Consider the following 20,559-nt stretch of genomic DNA (forward strand, 5'->3'; position numbering starts at 1 on the left):
GCTGCTGCTTCTGTTGTTGTTGCTTGGGGGCGCGCGCACTTTGAGAGCTTTGCAATTTTTTTGCTCGTTTTTTCACAAGAGGCATTAAAGCACGAACGTGTGCGACTTGATGCGTGCGTGTATGTGTGTATCACAATTTTTCACACGCTGCTTTGGCTGCTGCTGGGCAAGCACTTGACTGTTGAGTGTCTAGTGCTGTTGCTGTTGTTGTTGGTGAAATGTTGACTGTTGGGGTTCGTTGACGTAGTTGGTTTGTCAGCAGTGCTGCCAATTTAGCTATTTTCCCGTCAGTTCTGGAGTTTTTGAGAAGCCAATGCCATTTACACTCCCATGATTTTATGTACATTTGCAAGAGAATTTGTAACTCAGAGGAGGAAGCATAGTAGAATGAAACTGAAACGCAAGACCGACCAAATCAGATCAATACATATACATATATCACGCAGTAATCGTCGAAATAATGGCGGAATTAAAAGAGTCTACTATATATTTCTAGTTTATGAAGATATTGCTTTCATACATACATACATATGTATATGCATATTGTAATATGTACATAAATATATGTGTGTTGTAATAGTATGGGTCGAATAATAAATTTTTATAAATAAATGTGAGGCTCATTGGAACATAGTTTTCTTCCATCAATAACATGAAAGCTAGACTGCTTACTTTCCTTATGGAATTGAAAAATCCGCTTTATATTAACATTCTAATATGTTTAGGTATTTCTAGCTTGTTTTGACGCTAAATGGACAACCCTGGCGCCTGGTGTTGTTGTTGTTGGTGAAATGTTGACTGTTGGGATTCGTTGACGTAGTCGGTTGTCGGTCGTCGTCTACTGCCTGTTATCATTTAAACATTGGAAACGCTGTTTTCAGTTGCTGCCCGACTGCTGCAGCTGACTGACTGACTGACTCCCGACTGGCTGCTGGTTGAGCGACGGGTATGGAGGTCTAGCCTGCTCTGGCATGTTCTGGGTGGGGGGGTGTTGGCTCGCAGCAATTGTAATCGGTTTCAGTTCATTTTCATTTAAATAGAATTAAATATGGTAAATAATGAAATCTAGCGGCGGGCAACATACATACATACATATGTTGCTATACATATGTATATTGGTACGTACATACACATGTATGTATGTGTGGTGAATTGTTGTGGTGAAGGTGAGCGAGTGAGTAAGTTAGTGAGCTGCGCGTGCAACGACCGACATTTTTTTTCTTTCTTGTGTATATGTAAGTACATACATATGTATATACATTTTTTTTGTTCATTTATAATGAATTCAACAGAGTCAGGCGAGTCGAGAGTTGTCAGGTCGGCAGATATAGCGAGACCCGAGACCAGACGACGAGACGAGACGACATTTAAACTACTACTTAGCGACTGCCACCAGCCGACAACAATGGCAGCGAATCGTTGTTGTCGTCGGCGTCCAGTCAGCATTTTTATTATTTAAGCCGTGCGCGTAAAGAAAGCAAAAATCGTAATCTTTATAATAAATAAATAATTTGAAATACACACACTCTCATTAAATAAGAGATGAACAAAAAACTAAAGCTTAAGCTAAAATGTTGAGCAGTAGTAGTAACAAAATCTCATCGAAATCGAGATTCGATATTCGAGGGAAAGAACAGGCGCACAGCTAAATAAGGCAGACAGCATACAAGTTTTGTAAATCGTGACTAGTCACACGACAAAGAGAGTAAGCGAGCGAAAGAGAATGAGAGCTTGAATTTGAGACTGTGGCAAGAGTATGAGTGTATAGTACTGTTGATGTTGTAGAAAAATCGATAAACTTGCTCGCACTCATGATAACAGCAGCAACAACACCAATGCCAACACCACAAACGAAATGAAAATAATCACACCGACTGCTCGACCGTTGCACATGCCGCCGCCAGCAACAACAATAACAAGAACGAAAGCAATCGCAACGCCACCTACCTAAGCCACTGTGTGACCGTCAAGCGCAAAGTTTGTCGGGCCGGTCTAACAAACCAACGAATAAACGCACAACCGTCCAACGGAGCGTATACGGCCGGCGTTTGGCGTACCTGACGCGCGCGTGTAACCGCCAATTTAACAGGCAACCAGGCGCCGAAGCAGGCAGGCGACGTCATCAGGCAGCAAGCAGACAGCGAGAGCTTGTCACTCGCTCGACAATGCACCACTTCTATGTGTGTGTGTGTGTGTGTGTTGCAAGAGAGAGAAAAGAGAGAGAGCTTGGTGGACCCAAGAGAACAAGTTATGTGGGGGCCAATTAGGGTTACCAGCCAGCAAAAAGTAAAGCAATTTAAAATCTTGAAATATGACATTCAGTTTATTCTACTCTTGTCATTTGTACAATATTTTTATAGATGATTTTTGAATTTAACCATAATTTAGATTTTAATAATATTGGAACTTGGCCTCTCACTGTCGTTAGTAATTTTACCTTATTCATTTAATTCGATTTTAAAAAAAAAGTGTGTTTAAATTTGTTATTATTGCACTGGGCTGGCAACCCTGCCCTCAATGGAGCATGATATCGCTCTCACTTTTTCCGTATTCTAGTTCTCTTAATGTGCCATAATTTGTTGTTTTTTTTTTACCACAGCAAGTGGTTGATCTTTGTTGTTGTTGTTCTTGCTGTTGCGATGGCGGCTGTTGTAGGCCGCACTCTTATATTTATTTGACAAATATGTATATCCGCCGACAACAGCAATTACAACAATTCATAACACTTCGATATGTGTTGTCCATATCTTCTGCTTAGTTAGGACGATAATTTACCTACACACGGTTTATGAAGAAATTTTGTTTTTGTGTTTTTACGTATGCCAAGTGCTGGGTGTTGAGAAAATACGAGCAGGCAGCTGCTGCCCCCAATTGTTTTTTCTGTTGTTGCAAAAAAAAAACAAGAAAAAAAAACACAACATATGTACGTACATACATACATATGTATGTTAGCAAGTGTGTGTGTGTGTTGGAAGCATGTATGGAACGATTGTGGCCGTTCAGCAATAGCAAAAAGGGAAAAGCAAATAGCAACAACGATTAGCGAAATTAGCGAGTAAATTTTTACGACACTAACAAATTGACAACGCACTTAAAAATAGCACACATAAAATTGAATTCACTCACCAGCATTAGCTAGCAATGTAAGCAACCGCACTGAATAATTGAAATATGTACTATGTATGTATGTATGTATGTATGCGTGTGACTTTTTATCATTCAACGATTTCTTTTCACATATGTATGAAGTATGTGTGTAGTTGCAGTTGTGTTGCTTCTGTTATTGCGCATGTAATTACTTGCATACACATGTACATACATATGTACATATATAAGTAACATTTCAGTATGTAAATCATTTAAATCAACCACATTACTAATTAGCGCCCCCAAGCGGCAAATTAAAAACAATGCGACCAGCAATAACAACAACACAGAGGCATAAAGAGTAACGAGTAATGGGGGCTACCGAAAGAGCTGGCGCTCTTGCCCACTTCTCACCACAATACTAATTCTGTCTCTCTGTTATTCACAATCATTGAACGCTGTTAATGGATTACAGTAAAGTAACGATATTGCCGAACTTTGTAAAATTAATAATTCCTATTTTTATTATTACTATTATTTTTAATTTGCGGCACATTTTGTTTATTATAGAATTTCCCTCTCCCCAAATGAAGAAAGGACACACTAACGTTACTCATGTAAGAAGAGTAATGGATGCCTCTTTAAATTTGAATCTGGCATCTTCAAAGCAGACAGTCTGAGCCTCAACTACTTGCATAAATGCAGTATTCTTTAGTGGGGTTTCACTGTACAAATGAAAAATCTTTAAATATGTGTTGAAGTTTGTTGCTTTTGTGGGGGATTCGGTTGTGTTGCTCGTGCCGCACGTTTTGCTGGCCTTTTCAACTTTTTTGTATGCGAGTATGTGTGTCGTTTCGCATTTGTGCAAAGAAATTTTTATGATACATTTTAATGCCATCGCTGTTGCCGTTTCTGTTGTTGATGATGATGAGATGATGTTGTTAGGAATCTTAGTTTTTTTTTCCGTTGGCGCAATGATATGGCAAATAGACTTCGACTAGTTGACGGACTGACTGCCTGACTCGAGTGTTGTATCGGCTGCTGTAACTGCTGGTGATGGTGCTGTTGCTGCTTTTCGACACCAGCTGGCGTTGGCGTTAATATTGGCGCTGCTGCAATGACGCTGCAGTCTACAGAAAGTAGCAGGCGAACAGAATACAGAGGGCAGTAACAGCAACATCAACAGCAATCGAAAAAAGCTCTCAATATATTGTATTTGGGCGAGCGACGAGTGGCGCTAAAAGTGGGCGAGAGTAGAAGAGCGAGTATTGAGAGCACGGAGCACATTAAGAGAGCGCGCGCATGTGTCGCTGTTGTTGCTGCTGTGTTGCGGGTCACCACAATGAAAATTTTATTGCAGCAGCAAAGTTACCAGTGCTGGTCAGTTGGCCGCTCTCCGCATTCCCCAACCCTCCCCTCCCAACCCATCTACAACACTACACACTTATTGCTGACTTTAATTTCCCTGTTCACTTTGTTGCTTCGTCTAATAGAGTTAGTCGCAAGAAACATTTGCAACTTTTTTATAAGCGCTTTGTTTTGTTTTGTCTGCTCTGCTCTTTCTTCCTCTGCTTTTTGTGTAATATTTTGCTTCTGTTTTCTTCTGTTTCTTCGAGCACTTTTTCATCATTTACATTGTTTTCTGTTTTTTTTTTATATGTTTCACACTCACCGATTTTCCACCACGCAAGCAGCCATAATCGCTAAATTGGCTGGCGTATCTTTTGCTGCGCATTGAGCTGTTTTGTCTTTCTTTCAACTGCGACAAGAGTAAATAAATGAAATGAAATTTTTTAGGTCGCCCGATGGACTGACTGCCTGGCTGACTGTTGGGCTGTTTGACTATTGGACTGTTGGACTGCTGGAGTGACTAACTGCGGCCTGCCTGCGTTTATGAAAGTATCTAGACACGCACACTGGCGCAGGCACACAAACACGACACGCAGCAGAGGCGCGCGTCAAAGTTTTGTTGCAAAAGCGAGAGAATCGCACACGAAAACCATCACTTCCGGAGGCGCTTCAAGTACTGAGGAATGTATATGTGTGTGCAGCATGAAATGTGAAGCAGCAGCAGTGGCAGCAGCAGCAGCGGCAGTGGCATCGGTAGCAGCAGCAGCGACGGCGCGGCGGCGGCGGCGACGACGACAGCGGCAGCGATAGAAAAAAAATATATACATACAAACATATATATTCAACACAGCTCGCGCAAAGGAAAATAAAAGGAAAATCAGTCAGCACAGCGACCGAAAAACAGCAGCAACAGCAACACGACAGGAAGCAGCAGGAGCTCTATTGGGGAGGAGTGGACAAGGAGGGGCAAGGAGTAAGGGGCGTGAAGAGGTAGGGCAGCAGGCAGAATGTGTGTTGCACGACGAAATGGTTTAAACCATCGATACCAAACGGAACCTCTTTGGAATAGAGCTGTATTCGTATTTCCTTATCAGTTTCAAAAACCAAAAAAGTGCACAGTCATCACAGTGAGTATACGTGGTTGGGAAAAATGAATGGAAATGTGTGTTCCCGCCACGATTTTGGAAGCAACATGAAGAATCAATTGCACTCTGTAAAGAAGACTCATTTGTAGATAAGAAAAGGGTAGTCTTGTTTAATTTCTGTTTATTTACTATAAGAGTCAGTCTCTGATTCACAATCGGTGCAACTTCTGGAGATGTAGAATATCGACTGTAGGGTTCCCAGCTTGCCCAAATCGAAGCAGTGTTCCAGATGACAATAAGAATTCAAAGGAACCACACCTGGTCAATGAAATCCTACCATTTGTCTGTTAAGAATTTATGGAAATGCAGACAAATTCCACAAATAAAAAAATCCCACCTAATCTCAATGATAATGAAATTAGATATGAAAACCTTACCAAAAAAATTGTAATTAAAAACATACTCAAGAATCCATCACAATAATTCCACCAATAAAAAAATCTCACCTAATATTAACCGGAATAATCATGATAATGAAATGAGATATGAAAACCTAACCTAACAAAATTGTATTTAAAAGCATGCTCAAGAATCCATCACATGTGTAATAATAATTTTATATTTTAGATTTAAATTTAGTCCGAAATTGTTTTTACAAATCATGGCTACAATATAAGTAGGTATGAAATCCTTGCTTAAAGTAACTATCTTATAATGTAAATGTTTTGGCTTAAGGGCTTTTCAATAGAAGGGAGTATAAATAATGTGTAGCTAACATATAAAAGGCTTGCTTTCTAAAAACGAAAAGCGTTTTCTGGCCATGTATCTGCCTATGTAGGGCCGAGAAGAGCTGTTAAGGACCCATGTGAATGCAGTTTGTCACTTGACTCGTATATCTGTTGGTTGTCGCACTATACGCTGTCGGCGTTTATGTTAATGCTCTGGCTAGGTCTAAATCAGGTTCCAGATAGCCCAGCAGCACTCTTCTAGTACAATTTCTGAACCAGACAGACAGACAGTCAGGCAGATAGACCCACACACAGACACAGATACACTCACACATAGTATTGGGAAAGTGCGAAACGCTGTTGACTGGTTCTGAAAGTTGCTTGACAACCCTCCTCTTTCAGTCTGTCCAGCTGATGGCCAGTAGCTTTCAGGCTACATCGGCCTAACACTGACACACTTTGATGGGCTGAACAGAAAATGCATTGGATTATGGATTATGAGTTGTCTAAATGCCCAGTCAAGTGAGATCTTGACTTTCAGTTGCTTTTCATTTCCAACACTGTGTTCAACAACACACATTCAAAGAGATCGATGTGATACCAAATAAATACTGGAGATAAGCACTTGAATGTTTGGAAAACGCATCAATCGGTTTAAAAGAAACATCATGGTGTATATATCAAGGAGTATATAGTTTTCAAAAAATGTTTCTTACAGAATTCCTATGAAATTAACAAATAATATTGATTATTGTTTTGCCTGCCTATCGAATTTCTATCGATATTTTTGCAGATCGTGGCAGTTTTAAAGCAGGCAGCTTTTGTACATTCGTCCTCATCAGTGGGTCTGAATAATATGTTAGCAACTCAACTTTTCAGAGGCAGCTAAGGCAGTTTCAAGTGCACAAAAAATAGTTCAGTAAGACAACCTGCTTCTAAGTTATACTGTTGTGTTTACAAAAATTAGCAACTGTATAAAATAATTGATTCTAGTAGACTCCATAGGCGATTTAAATTTTAATATGGATGACTTACAATAAATCCGATTGAATATTTAATAATACTATATGTGTGTATTGCTTTCTCAATTTGTAATAATTTGCTTTGCATTATTTCGTTTACAATCTTAGAACAGAAAAGATAGCGTAGATATTCCAAACATGTTATGCAACACTGGTTTTTTTAAATTCTTCAAAATACTTAAAGGGTTGCGGGTTAGTATCTTATGCAATAGAAACTGAAATATTAAACTTAGTACACTGCACACTTTTTTAGTTATTTCCAAAGAATTTTTGAAATTCTGTCAATCGGGCTAAAACGATTCTTGAATACCCTGTATCCACTCTTTTCTGCGCTAATAAACTTTATTGCACCAATCATACCTCTAGCTCGATCACCCAAATCTAAACCTTGATTAATATATTGATGTCTTAAAAGTGAAAGTTGCTGTTTATTTCACACAACACAACACAACACTCATTTAATTTGTATACCAACACCAGCACATGTTTCGGTAAATTCTTAAATGTTGCCCTTTTTAGTTAACTTGACCGAAAGCTGGCATCGCTGGCACTTCAGTTAAAAAACTCAGCCATGTCTTTGGCCATTTGGGGCACTTGTGGGCAATTATTGGTAAACAACATAAGCACCACTTGTTGATGAAGTTTCTCTCCACTTGTTGCCAAATACTACACAATTTTCGTCGCACAATATTAAAAGCACTGGACTACTACTAAATATTGGTAGAGGCAGATGGCAGATGGCAAAAGAAAAATTAAATGGACAGATGATGTGGTGGCGAGTGGTGATAATAATATTTACCAGTAAATTTCTTAGTATCATGCTCCGTTGAGGCTCACGCAGAGGCAAGCGAGCGGCAGTTGAGCGGCGTTCGTTGCCACAGCTAGCAGGATGTCAGGAGGACGAATTTAAATCCGATGTGTGGCAGAGTGAGGAGCTGCGCTGATGTTAACAGTTAACAGCCTCGTCCTCTAGTCGTTGGCAATAAAAAATGGCACGTCCAAGGCTAACGCTCTGCTGGGACTTGTCGGCTGACCCGACTCTTCTCTAGTCTATGGCGAGTCTAGCTGCTTCGTTGATGCAACACAGACCAGCGCTGCTGCGGTCTGCTGCCGCTGCCGCTGCCACTGTCGCTGCTACTTCTGATGAGCAGTAGCGAGGAAAAATGTACGTTTATAAATAGCTGGAGCTGCACTTCGGCTCAGGATGGAGTGCAAGCCAAACACTCTCACACAACAACAACTCACGCACACACGGCACGACGCACAAAGTTTAAGTGGCAATGCCAAAAGCGCGCCGTCGATACAAAAGCAAAGCACACGCACACACAGATACACAGACACACACACGCACACACACACACGCACACGCACACAATTTGAGGTATGCAAACACCCACTGAGTTGCCGAGCCGACGAACCTGGATGACGATGGCGATGAAGATGACGACGACATGCACGCACGAATGCACGAGTGCGGCGGCATCCTGGGCAAAGGAAGTGGCTCTGCCGGGGGCGTTGGCGTTATGGCAAAATAGAATCAGAACCAGAATTTGGTCGTGAATATGTGCGGCACACGTCGAGGACGATGCCGAGGACGTTTCCACACAGCACACATTAAACGAGCCAAGGTATGGCGATGCGATGCGAGGCGAGGCGAGACGAGACGAGCAGATAGACGAGTGGAGGACAAACGAACTGCTGCGATGTCGCTGTCGATGCCATTGCCGACGAGGTTTCTGTCGCCGCCGATGCTGCTGCTCTTGCTGCTGCAGCAAACGAATAACGAATGTTGCTGTGGCTCCTGATAGTGGCTAGAGATGTGTTCGACATTCACGAGTCCTTATCAATTACTATGTGATAACTATATTTTGAAGACTTGAAGGCCCAAAGATATTAAATATTAATTTAATTGTGTAAATTATAGAAGTTAATTATTCAATACCGAAACGTACGTTGAATACAGTTTCAAAAAAATTTGTTTGTCTGTATGAACTCTTAGATCTTGGAGACTACAAAATCTAAGAACATCTAACTTGACAAATGGCTTCTTTATATATCCATACGTATACTTAATTGCATGCACTTGTAATTGTATGGCAATTCTATTTTATTTTTTATTTATTTGTTTTATTTAATTTTTTTGTTTTGTATTGAGTTTTTTTTTTAATTAATATTTATTTTTTGAAAATCCGCAAGATCTTGGAGACAACTAAAAAGTATAAAAATTTGTCAGTGTTATTGAATAGATTATATATTCGCTGAAAAGGGAAGGGCTCAGTAGGAGTAAAGTAAAAGACAATAGTCGCGGACCGCCGTGCGTCTGTTCGCTTTAGAGTTTTATTGGAGACTGACACTTTTGCTATACATATTCTTTATGCTTACATTCGTATGCAACAGTGACAGATAACTTGTAGATAACATAAGATTATTATCTGCTTATATTAACATGCGTGCATTGGTACTTATGTTTGTATTGATTTTCAACACCCTTCCTCAATGCAAACATGTTTTACAAAAATTTTCAAATCAAATTTAACAGCTTTGTAAAATGAACATGCTTCGCTTTAGGGAGATTTTTCGTTAAAATATCAGCTATCATTTCATTGGTTGATGTATACTGTAAAACAATTTGTTCTTCGTTTACAACCTGTCTTGCAAAATGATATCTAATATCAATATGCTTTGTTCTTTCATGGTGTACAGGATTCTTAGCTAATTGTTGAGCACTTAAATTATCGCCATGAAGAATAGTTGGAGTACTCGAGTCACCGCAGCCAATCTCCACTATAAGACGCCGTAGGTATATGGCCTCCTTACACGCAGTTGAAAGAGCCATATACTCCGCCTCCGTGCTGCTAAGTGCCACGCTGCGTTGCTTTTCAGATCGCCAGGATATGGGTCCTCCAGCCAAGTAGTATACATAGCCAGTATACGACTTGCGATCGATGCGGTCGCCACCCCAGTCTGCATCCACATAGCCGGTAAGGGGTTGTCCACACTCTTTGTAGTGCAACTTCAGGTCCACAGTTGACGCCAGGTATCGAAGCACATGTTTTACACCCACTAGGTGCTCTGCATGCGGATCTTGATTCCGTTGAGCTAACTTGGCAACGGAATGCAATATGTCTGGCCTTGTTGTAAGCGCCAGCCACATTAACTCGCCAATTGAAGACTGGTAGGATGCAATGTCAACCTTTTGACAATGCTCGCTGGTACATATCACTTGGAAACCAGCATCCAGTGGGGTCGCTGTAGGTCTACAGGTCTCGCATCCATGTTCACGCAATATGTCTTTGATGTATTGCGAATTGCTTAGCGAAATTTCGCCAAGCTCACCGTCGCGCTGCACTTCCATGCCAAGGAACAAATGCAGCTCTCCCTTGTCAACACATTCAAACGATGTTGTAATGGCTGACTTGATGTTGGCCAAGTCCTCTTTTGATCGGCATGCTGTCCACGCTTCCATTGGAGTCAGGTTGTTCAGTGCACTGGTAGGTGATCTGTTTCTTATGTATACTGCTGTGTTGACTGCTTCGGCCCACAAAGACTCGCCTAGGCCCGACTGCACCAATAAGCATCTGGACATCTCCGTTAATGTCCGGTTTGCTCTTTCCGCCACGCCGTTCTGCTGCGGAGTATAAGCCACGGTCAATTGCCTTGCAATACCATGGTGTTTCAGGAAACCGTTGAATGTTGTGTTGACAAACTCGCCTCCATTGTCGGTTCGAATACATTTGAGCTTTTTATCTGTTTGCCGTTCAACCAAGTTTTTAAATTCGACGAACTTACTGAACACTTCATCTTTCTTCCGCAAAAAATAAACAAATATACGCCTGGACTTGTCATCGATGAAGGTCAGAAAGTATTTGGATCCAGCAAGTGACTTCGTGTCGAATGGGCCGCATACATCAGCATGAACCAGTTCCAACAGCTCTTCGGCACGGTTAGTGCTTACCTTTGGGAATGGCTGTACATGTATTTTGCTTAGCATACACGTTTTGCAATTCAAGTTGTCTGGGAAAACAACCTTTCCAATACCACGCACTAGCTCTTTGCTGATCACTTCCTTCAGACTGGTAAAATTTAAATGGCCATAACGCTTATGCCACAATGTACCATCTGATTCAGTTGCGGAATAACACCTATTTTGTTTACCTTGAAACATATAAAGGTTCCCAACTTTATTCGCTTTCAGTATACACTCGCCGTTTTGTATAACTTTAGCAAAATGTGGCCCAAAATGTATAACATTGTTCTTTTGCACTGACCGGCTGACGGACATAAAGTTGCCATTCATTTTCGGTACATACAGTACATCTGACAACACCAAGGTACAAAGTTCTGTCTGTAACTTCACCTCTCCTCTGCCTTCGGCCTTCAGGAAACCAGCGTCAGCTAAACCGATCATTTCAGTGTGCGCAATAAATTTTGAAAATAACGTCTTATCGCAACACATATGGCTTGTTGCTCCGCTGTCCAGACACCACATGTTGTTCTCTATCTTTCCAACGTCCAACGCATTTAACAAGCTGCTCTGCTTTTCCATCTCTTTCTTTGTCGATTGCTTTTTCCCTTCACCGCGAATTTTCTCACGCTTGCACTGTGCCTTGTAGTGCCCTTTTTCGCCGCAGTTGTAGCAAACGACGATTTTTGAATTCCTTTTTGAATTCGCTTTGGAATGCGCGACGATCTGCTGCGTAGCTATAAATGCTCTTGCATTCTCGCTCTCTCCATCTGCATTGCCTCTGCGCTCTCCCTCTTCCATCAGCTTGATACATAACACATCAAATGACGGTAAATTGTCACGCGTCTCAATGGCGACGACAAAATTTTCGTATGGTTCGGGCAAGCTTGACAACAACACGATTGTTTTTAACTCATCATTTAATTCGATGCCAACTGTACACAAACCATCCAGAATTTCGTTAAATTCGTGTATGTAACTTGAAATGCTTTGGCCTTGAAACATGCGTTTGCCTAGCAATTTCTTGTACAGCGACACTTTCCGTACAGGTCCACTCGGCTGATGAACGTCCTTTAACTTTTTCCATGCCTCGTACGAAGTGTTGCAATTTTTAATGAAGCCCAATTGTGAAGCTTTTACACTTAGCGTTATAATTGCTAATGCCTTTTCATCTTTTGGCCTTGAACTCTCAGTATTACTAGGTTCAGCACCTGATGCCACACTCCACAATTCCGCGTGCACTAAGACAGATCGCATCTGTATGCTCCATGAGTCATAGTTATGCTCTTCCAATTTGTCTATTTGATATAGCGCACTCATTTTTTAAATGTTATATTTCTTGAGTCACCAAACGATTACTATTTCACAATACTTTGAACTTCTCCTATGAGCCTATATGCCCTGGGCCCATAACCTATTGAATAGATTATATATTCGCTGAAAAGGGAAGGGCTCAGTAGGAGTAAAGTAAAAGACAATAGTCGCGGACCGCCGTGCGTCTGTTCGCTTTAGAGTTTTATTGGAGACTGACACTTTTGCTATACATATTCTTTATGCTTACATTCGTATGCAACAGTGACAGATAACTTGTAGATAACATAAGATTATTATCTGCTTATATTAACATGCGTGCATTGGTACTTATGTTTGTATTGATTTTCAACAAGTGTAATATCTGTTTGTCTGTATGAACTCTTACAACTTGGAAACTACAAAAATTTAAGAACTTTTAACTTGATATGTGGCTTGTTCATATATCCATACGTATACTTAATTGAATGTTGTTTTAATTTTGTTGTTTTTTACATATTTAGGTAAAAAATATAGATGTTATTAGTTACATTGAAAAGTTTCGCTGTAGGAAATCTAAAATCTAGACGCACTAGAATTGAAAAATTGGATGTGGATTATTTCAGTGCAAAATTAAGGAGTTCGAACAGATCAAACAACTCATTTGTGGGGCTAACTAAACACGAATTATAGTCATCTAATATTTTGCCATGCAAGTAATTCTCACATCAATCGAATTCGACTAAATAAAGAGCCATGACATATCCTTGGACTTCAGTTGAGTGTCGGTCATGGCTGCTCACGACCTCGTTACTTGTTCATCTCAAATGGTGGGCAGCTAGAGAACGACCGACCGACCGACCGACCGACCGACCGAAGACGACAGCTAGCAACAATAATAGCAAAAGCAACAACAACAATAAAAACAACGACAACGCGAATGTGCATTACGATGAGAGTGGGGCGAGCACATCGACTGCGAGGGCCAGTGAAGAGCAAGTGGGATAGGGAGGCGATAGCGCTAGGTTGGCCAAAATTTTGCACGAGGCCTCGTTGAATTTTTCGGAGATGTACATTTAATAAACGCAGCCACGACAAAATGCAATGCCGACAACAACAACAACAACAACAACAACAACAACAACAACAACAAAAGCAGCAGCAGCAACAGCTACGACAAGAGCACGACAGGACTTTATTGGAAGTTTCGGAGCTTCGGCTGCAACGATGAGGTCGAGGACGAGGGCGAGGGCGAGGATGAGATTGGGGAGGGCAATGAGTAGACGATGTTGCGTGTTGTGTGGTTGCAACGAATAGTGGGAGCCCGGTACCGGGTACCCTCGACCAGGCAGCCAGCAGTCAGCAAGGCAGGCAGCCGAGCAAGCAGATGGGTACCGGGCATACCAGGAAACTGCAGTTTAAAATGGCGCGCGCAAAGCTTTCGTAGCCAGCAATGGGCCCGGGATTTTCCCAACATACAAGTAGACAAGATGTGAGGGTACGATGATGCCGATGATGATGACGATGATGATGACGATGCTGATGATGATGATGGCAGGCAAGCTGCGGTCGTTTGTTCGTTAGTTCGTGTGTTCCTGCGTGCAAATGCAAGCGTTAGTGTGAGAGCGAGATCACGCGAGTGTGACAACAGCACCATCACCCCCAACAACAACAACAAGTGCAGCTGCAACAAACAACAGCAAGAGCCATAAAGCTAATGAAGTGTAGAAAGGGTTGTTGAGCTGCAAATGTATGCAGCAAAACACATACCTAGATACTCGTCCATATCCATATATTGAAGGCAAAAACGAAAGGGCAAACAGCACGGGATGTGTGGGTGTTTGACGCACTTTTATTATTGTTGCCTGACCTTTTTTTATTATGATTTTAATTTCATTTTACCTCGCTCCCCAACCCTCAACTCCCCTCGGCACCACCAACTAATAATTTGTATTCCCGTGCAGCAGAAAAATCGTGCGTGATTTATGAACTTCGGGCTCAGATGTACGGGTGTGTGCGAATGGGATAGGGATAGATGATGAACTTGGAACAGAATGGCGTGGGAGTGGGAGATGAGTGAGAAATGGAGCATGTTTAATGGATAGCTAACGGGATAGAGGCTGGACAGAACGAAGCCAGACCAGACCAGACCAGAACAGACCAGACCAGGCCAGGAAGCATGCGTTTGCATCGGCAAAGCTTAAAGCTTAGTTCTCAACGCTGCTAAGTAGGCTATGATTATGAGTTAAATAAATCAGAGAGATGGCGAGAGTGCGATAACGGCCGAGGGAGAGACAGACAGAGCGAGAGACCAATTGTGTAAGAAAGGAAACAATTACAACTAATGTGGGAGGCCAAACGAAAGCTGTCAGTAGGGGGAAAAAATAGAAAGCCAATTTGTAATTGCAATTGCCTGCCACTTGCTTTAAAATGTTCAGAGAATAGTCCGCACTTCTGCCCCCATTTGGGGAAAAATCAAAACATTTACCAGCAAATAAACGACTAGATGAGCGGCAAGCTGTTCCTATTAGATTATGTTTTATATTAACAAATTCATTCTATTTTGGTAAAAAGGTGAATTTAACTTTGAAACGCAATAAATGGAATTCAATAGATGATGGGAAACCGTTCATTCCTTTACTAGTTTTGACCAATCTGACATAAGCTTCGTCGAAGTTTGTACTACAATCGAATCTTTTTGTGAACAAACATTGACTGTCGACATACAAGGAAAATATATAAAAATTATAAAAATCGTATTATAAGCTAGTGGAGGAATATTATTTGCCGGCATCTTTATCGAATTTTCATAAATTTTCATAAATGTGGGTCACTACTCAAAACATTTACAACGCTAACGCTAAATATTATATTTATATATAATATTTATTATTTAGTATTATTTAATATACTATATTAACAGTTAAAGCGCAAACTAGAAAAGTATTTTAGCAACTCAAGCAACTGAGGCTTTCTAGAGCGTCTCAATATGCTCTGATATTGTATTTTTTGCATGTCCGTCTGTATGAACGCAAAGATCTTGGGATGTATGCGAGCTAGAATAACCGAACTAGATATTAATATTTCCCTAATTTCTTAGTATGTATCATTAGTTTTTCAAAGCGCTTTTAGTTCTTGGAATTTCAAACTGTTTTGTATCATTAAAGATCGTGATTCAAACCAATTCATTTTGATTTAATCTATTTTTTTTATTTTCTGTCTCTTAATAATAATTAAATGAAATAAATGTATTATTTATTATTTAAATGTATTATTAATGAATATCTATGCGTACCTTTTGAATATATTAGAATATACAATTTTATATGAACTGAAGTGGCAACTACATAGAAACATAATCTTAAGCTGTCTGTTCCGTAGACTGCGGAATAGCAATTGATTCAAAATCGCCATAGAAGTAATTGTGATTGTTCAGGGACCAGTAACGAAATGTTGAAGTGACAGCAAAGGCTCATCGGACGGGCTAAGTGAAGGCTTTTGTTGGAAGTTTCAATGGAACAGGGTTTGGCAGCGACATAGATAGATACATAAGTATATTCATATCTATAGTATATAACCATATACGGACACATGTATGTACAATATTTCTATAGCAATATAGTATATATACCTATAGTTATATATATATGTACATGCTTCGATAATTGCTCTGGTCCCTGACAGCACATCTGGGTATGTACGTGTATGTGCGAGCATTATTTGTAGAGGTGTCTGCCTGGTGGTGCACGGGTAGCAGCAGCGCCACCTGGTGGAGGCAACCTGCGAAGCTGTTTGGTTGATCAAATAATGCATTGTATTGTTGTCTTATATGCCAAGATTTAATGCTGCGGGCCATGCCACAAACACACACACACAAATACATACATACACGCATATACATACATATAGTTATGTATATATAGACATAAAATGCCAGATACACACAGCAGCCCAGCTGTCTGTTGGTGTGTGTGTGTGTGTGTGTGTGCAGAAATACGAGACCTTGCATGATGCATGATGCGCGAGCTTTAAACGATATGGAAAAACATGCCAAAATAGGAACATGCAGCACACGACGAGGACGAGAAGGAGATGCTCACGATGAGGCTCAGGCTCAGGCAGAGGCTGAGGCTGCTGACGACGACGATGACGACGACTTTGCTGACGAGCTAGCGGCATATGAGTGGCATGGGAATGGGGTTGGGGATGGGGGAGAGGGTCATAAAGTGCTGCACTATTATAGTCGGGCCTGAGCCCATAACCGACCGACAGGAGTAAACAGGCAGTTGGCGAGGCAAAAGCAGAGGCATATATTCAATCAGTTTTCGGGGCGTAGAATTTCGCTGTCGACTCGTGGAAAATTTTCGGCACCGTCCGCCAACATTAACACGATGGCGAATCCAAAATGTCGTCGCCAACATTCCCATCCTCATCCCCAACCCCATAGCCATCCCGATTCGCATCTTCTTCACTTTATTCTCCTGCTCATCGTCGTCGTCCTTTGCTGTTTGTGCTTTTGTTGTGCTCGGGTTTGTTAATACAAAATGCCTTTCTGCATCGCAGACACACGCACAATCGCGCAAATACATTCGCAGTCGCCAGATGGCGCCACTAGCGCGTCATTTCGATTTTAGGGCCACAACTTGCCCGAAAGCCCGTAAATTGGGAAGAGCAACAGAGATGGCACAAAATGCAACTTCAAACACACACACACATGTACATACATACATAGACACTTCCAGATACACACACACACAAGCTGCATATGCACCTAGAGAAAAGCCCAAAATCAATCTGTCATCTACCCAGAAAATTGGCAGTAGAACTTGAATCTAATATCCCGACACTCGACACACTCGACATTTTCACGTCATTTTCTCAGACAAAACAATCGGGAACAGCGCAGAATAAATTAAGAGGTGATTACTTTACCGTCTAGAATGTTTGGGCCTCCTTTAGCTTAACAATTTCCGCGAACAGTAGCTGATACAAATAAATAAAATTAACTCAATTCTTCTGCGTCTTACTGCGATCGGCACAGCTGTATGCCAGAACAAATAGATAGAAGAAGTGCTCATCTAAAACGTACCACCTCTAGCTCTATTTCGGACCCGTTTTCCGTTTTTTTTTTTTTTTTTTTTTCGAAAATAAGCAACCAATAATTCGCAGGACTCGTCGTATTCATAGAACTTCAAGAGGTTTAATGTTTCCGAATTTGTTTTCTTATAGACAAACTAAAAAAGTTTAGATGAATTTATTTATATTCATGTGATTTCCATTTTTGATTCAAAAAACTAACAAATTTTAAGTGTTCATGTCAAATGAAAATATTCTATCGAGAAATGCACATTTTTATCGATATATTTTGAAGCAAGTTGGCATTCCTGTTATTTGTTTCGTTTCGCCCGCTGGAAATTTTAGTTATACCCTATTTCATCATTTAAGCAGTTAATATTTCGATTCCTTGTTGGAAACTATTCCACAAGTGCGCGATTTTTGTTACAACTTTCCACTTTTTTTGTTCACAAAGTAAAAGTTTAGCTTTTCCAAATAACTGTTGTGGTGAGAAAGAAAGTTCTATTTAATCGTTTATAAAGATAGCTTTGACTATATCAATGGCAATCTCCCTCCGTTATTGATAAAGTACCGTTATTTTATTTTGTCGCCAAAAAAGTTTGAAAGCTGCTTTCAATTTCACGACATTTTTGTTTTGAGTGTATTTTTTGTTTTGCAACGAGCGAACGAAAGAAAAAGAATTGACAATTTCACCATTGAGTTTTCAAAGGCAAAAAAAAAAAAACAATGACAACAACAGTAGCAGGAACAACAACTGTCCGGCAATTTAGAAGCATGCCAAATCAAGACACAGGCATGAGGCTAAAACTTTGTACGAGTGCTTCCTTCCTATGACAGCAGCAGCAAGAGCAATAGCAGCAACAACAACAACAGCAATAACCAGACCCCGTGCCTACGAATAGAGCCTGCATTGCTTATGTCGCCCACATTTTGTAATAGTGACTGGGTCGGGTCTGTTCGCCTTGTTGCACTTAAAGCAAAGTTAACGACAACTGTGGAAGGCCGAATGGACAACGGGCCGTATGAGTAATGAAGATGCAGTCCCCCAAAAACGGTTTGTCATCCAATTGAGTACAAGTGGCAAGTTGGCAACGTTTCCAGGAGCTAATATGTGTATATCCATTCGAGCAGTGTGTGTGTGTGTGTGCGGAAGTAACTCGAACTGAAGACAAATAAAATTGATGTCAATTCCAGATAACACAAGCCAAGCAGCGCCCAAACTGGGGCCGTTTAATTTAGATCCAGTTGAACTAACGATGCGTTTAATTCCCAAGCTGAGTTCGATTTTTGTGTATTTTCCAGAAAGATGTTAAGCAAGCAGCCTTCCATTGTAACTTTAACCCTCAGTTACAATAGTTTGCCCCAATTTGGGCGCCACAATGCCAAGCCAGTGAGAAAAGTATTACGGAGGCGAAGAGTGCAAATGGAATGTGCACATGTCTTCGACATGCTTAAGTCTTCGGTTGTAGTGCAGCAAGAAAACAACAGCCAGATAGCAATCTTTTACTTTTAGTTCCAACGACTTAACGCCAAAGCTTCTTTGCTCATTCATTTCTCATGATACATGAGCACTTTCATCCCAAGAGCGTTTACTTTGACATACAGCCCGAGCCGACTAGGTTGCGTTTCATCAATACTTTTCTGAAAAGCACTTCTGAATTGCAATTTGTAGTTCAAGAAATTCTTTAGAACACACGAGTGTGTGACGCCTTTGACGCCGATAGTCCTCGACTCGATTTGTAGAAGTTCAGCTGACGTATGTCAAGGAAGACGAATCACATGGGTTAGGCTCTTATTCAACTACTTCCTATTTATATTCGGAAGCTGAAATTATCAATTATAGCCTCCGCAAGTGCACACCCACATTGAGGACTGAATTAAGCAATATTTCAAGGCAAACTATGAGCACTCTATCAGTCAAGAGTGTTAGATTTCATTTTATAATAAGGAAAGGCATTTAAGGAAGAATAATAAAACTATTGCAAGCTTGTACATCCACATATTTTTAATTAAATTCTACTCGAAATCTGACAACACGCAGTACTGAACAACACTAGTACAGCTAATTAAACGAATTTCAATTAAAGTATCAAAAGCATATAGTGATTTCTCGACCGATCGCTCCTATGACAGCTATATGAAATATATATAATTTTTAAGAAACTGCGCTGCATATGGATATCTAGCATGCTGTCCCTAGCTGGTATTGCTCAAAAGTTCTGGGAGTTCATACAGACAGACATGTCTTTATCGGCTCGTCTCGGCAAGCGGATCATAATATGGGATTTGCCACGCCCCTCGGGATAATAGGGTATACAAATAACTGAACACATTGTTATACATAGAAATCCTTTTTCAAACCTAATCTATATAGGGGTACGATCTAGTTTGTTTTGACTGCTTGCAGGAATATGGAGCCTGTGTGGCAACAGCTCTAAAAATGAGGAACTAGTTCACAGAGAAACAAACAGATAGATGGATGGAGGTTCCAGCTGCCGAAATATGGCTCTCGGCTTTAGAACAGGTGTGAATATGAATTCCACATATTATTTTGTAGTTTTGTTCTCAAACTCGGCAATGGACATTCTGTAGTAGACTACCATTCCACATGGATCTTCAGTGGACTTATAGCTTCGAGCAAGCTGGTGGTTCCTTAATGGTTCCACAATTCTTATGCCTTCTAATGCCCTTTGGGTGCAAAATATAACAACCATATATACAAATTTGATTTTTGGAATAAATAAATAGGCGCAATGAGAGGCTTGCCATCTACAATGAAATGTTATCTTATATCTATACTAATATTATAAACAGGAAAGATTTGATTATTTGTTTATTTGAATTGAAAAGGCTCCGAAACTACTGCACCGATTTAAAGCATTTTTTCACTCTTGGGAAGCTACACTACCCCTGGTTACAAATTTTATTTGCAAAAAAGATACGGATGCTTACTAAAA

The 20,559-nt window shown here is 40.6% G+C and overlaps 1 protein-coding gene and 1 long non-coding RNA gene across 2 annotated transcripts in view; one reads left to right on the plus strand and one right to left on the minus strand.

Annotated features, from left to right (window-relative positions):
• The window catches only part of LOC115626878 (serine/threonine-protein kinase tousled-like 1), a 141,238-nt gene that overhangs the window by 91,221 nt on the left and 29,458 nt on the right, over positions 1–20,559 (minus strand). The window lies entirely within an intron of this gene.
• Positions 916–1,521, plus strand: LOC115626880. Its single transcript, XR_003995618.1, has 2 exons — positions 916–1,235; positions 1,293–1,521. It is a non-coding gene; the product is annotated as an uncharacterized LOC115626880 (long non-coding RNA).

The sequence above is a fragment of the Scaptodrosophila lebanonensis genome, unplaced genomic scaffold, assembly GCF_003285725.1.
Source record: "Scaptodrosophila lebanonensis strain 11010-0011.00,11010-0021.00 unplaced genomic scaffold, SlebRS2 tig00000089-arrow-pilon, whole genome shotgun sequence".
In the NCBI taxonomy this organism is placed as follows: Eukaryota; Metazoa; Arthropoda; class Insecta; order Diptera; family Drosophilidae; genus Scaptodrosophila; species Scaptodrosophila lebanonensis.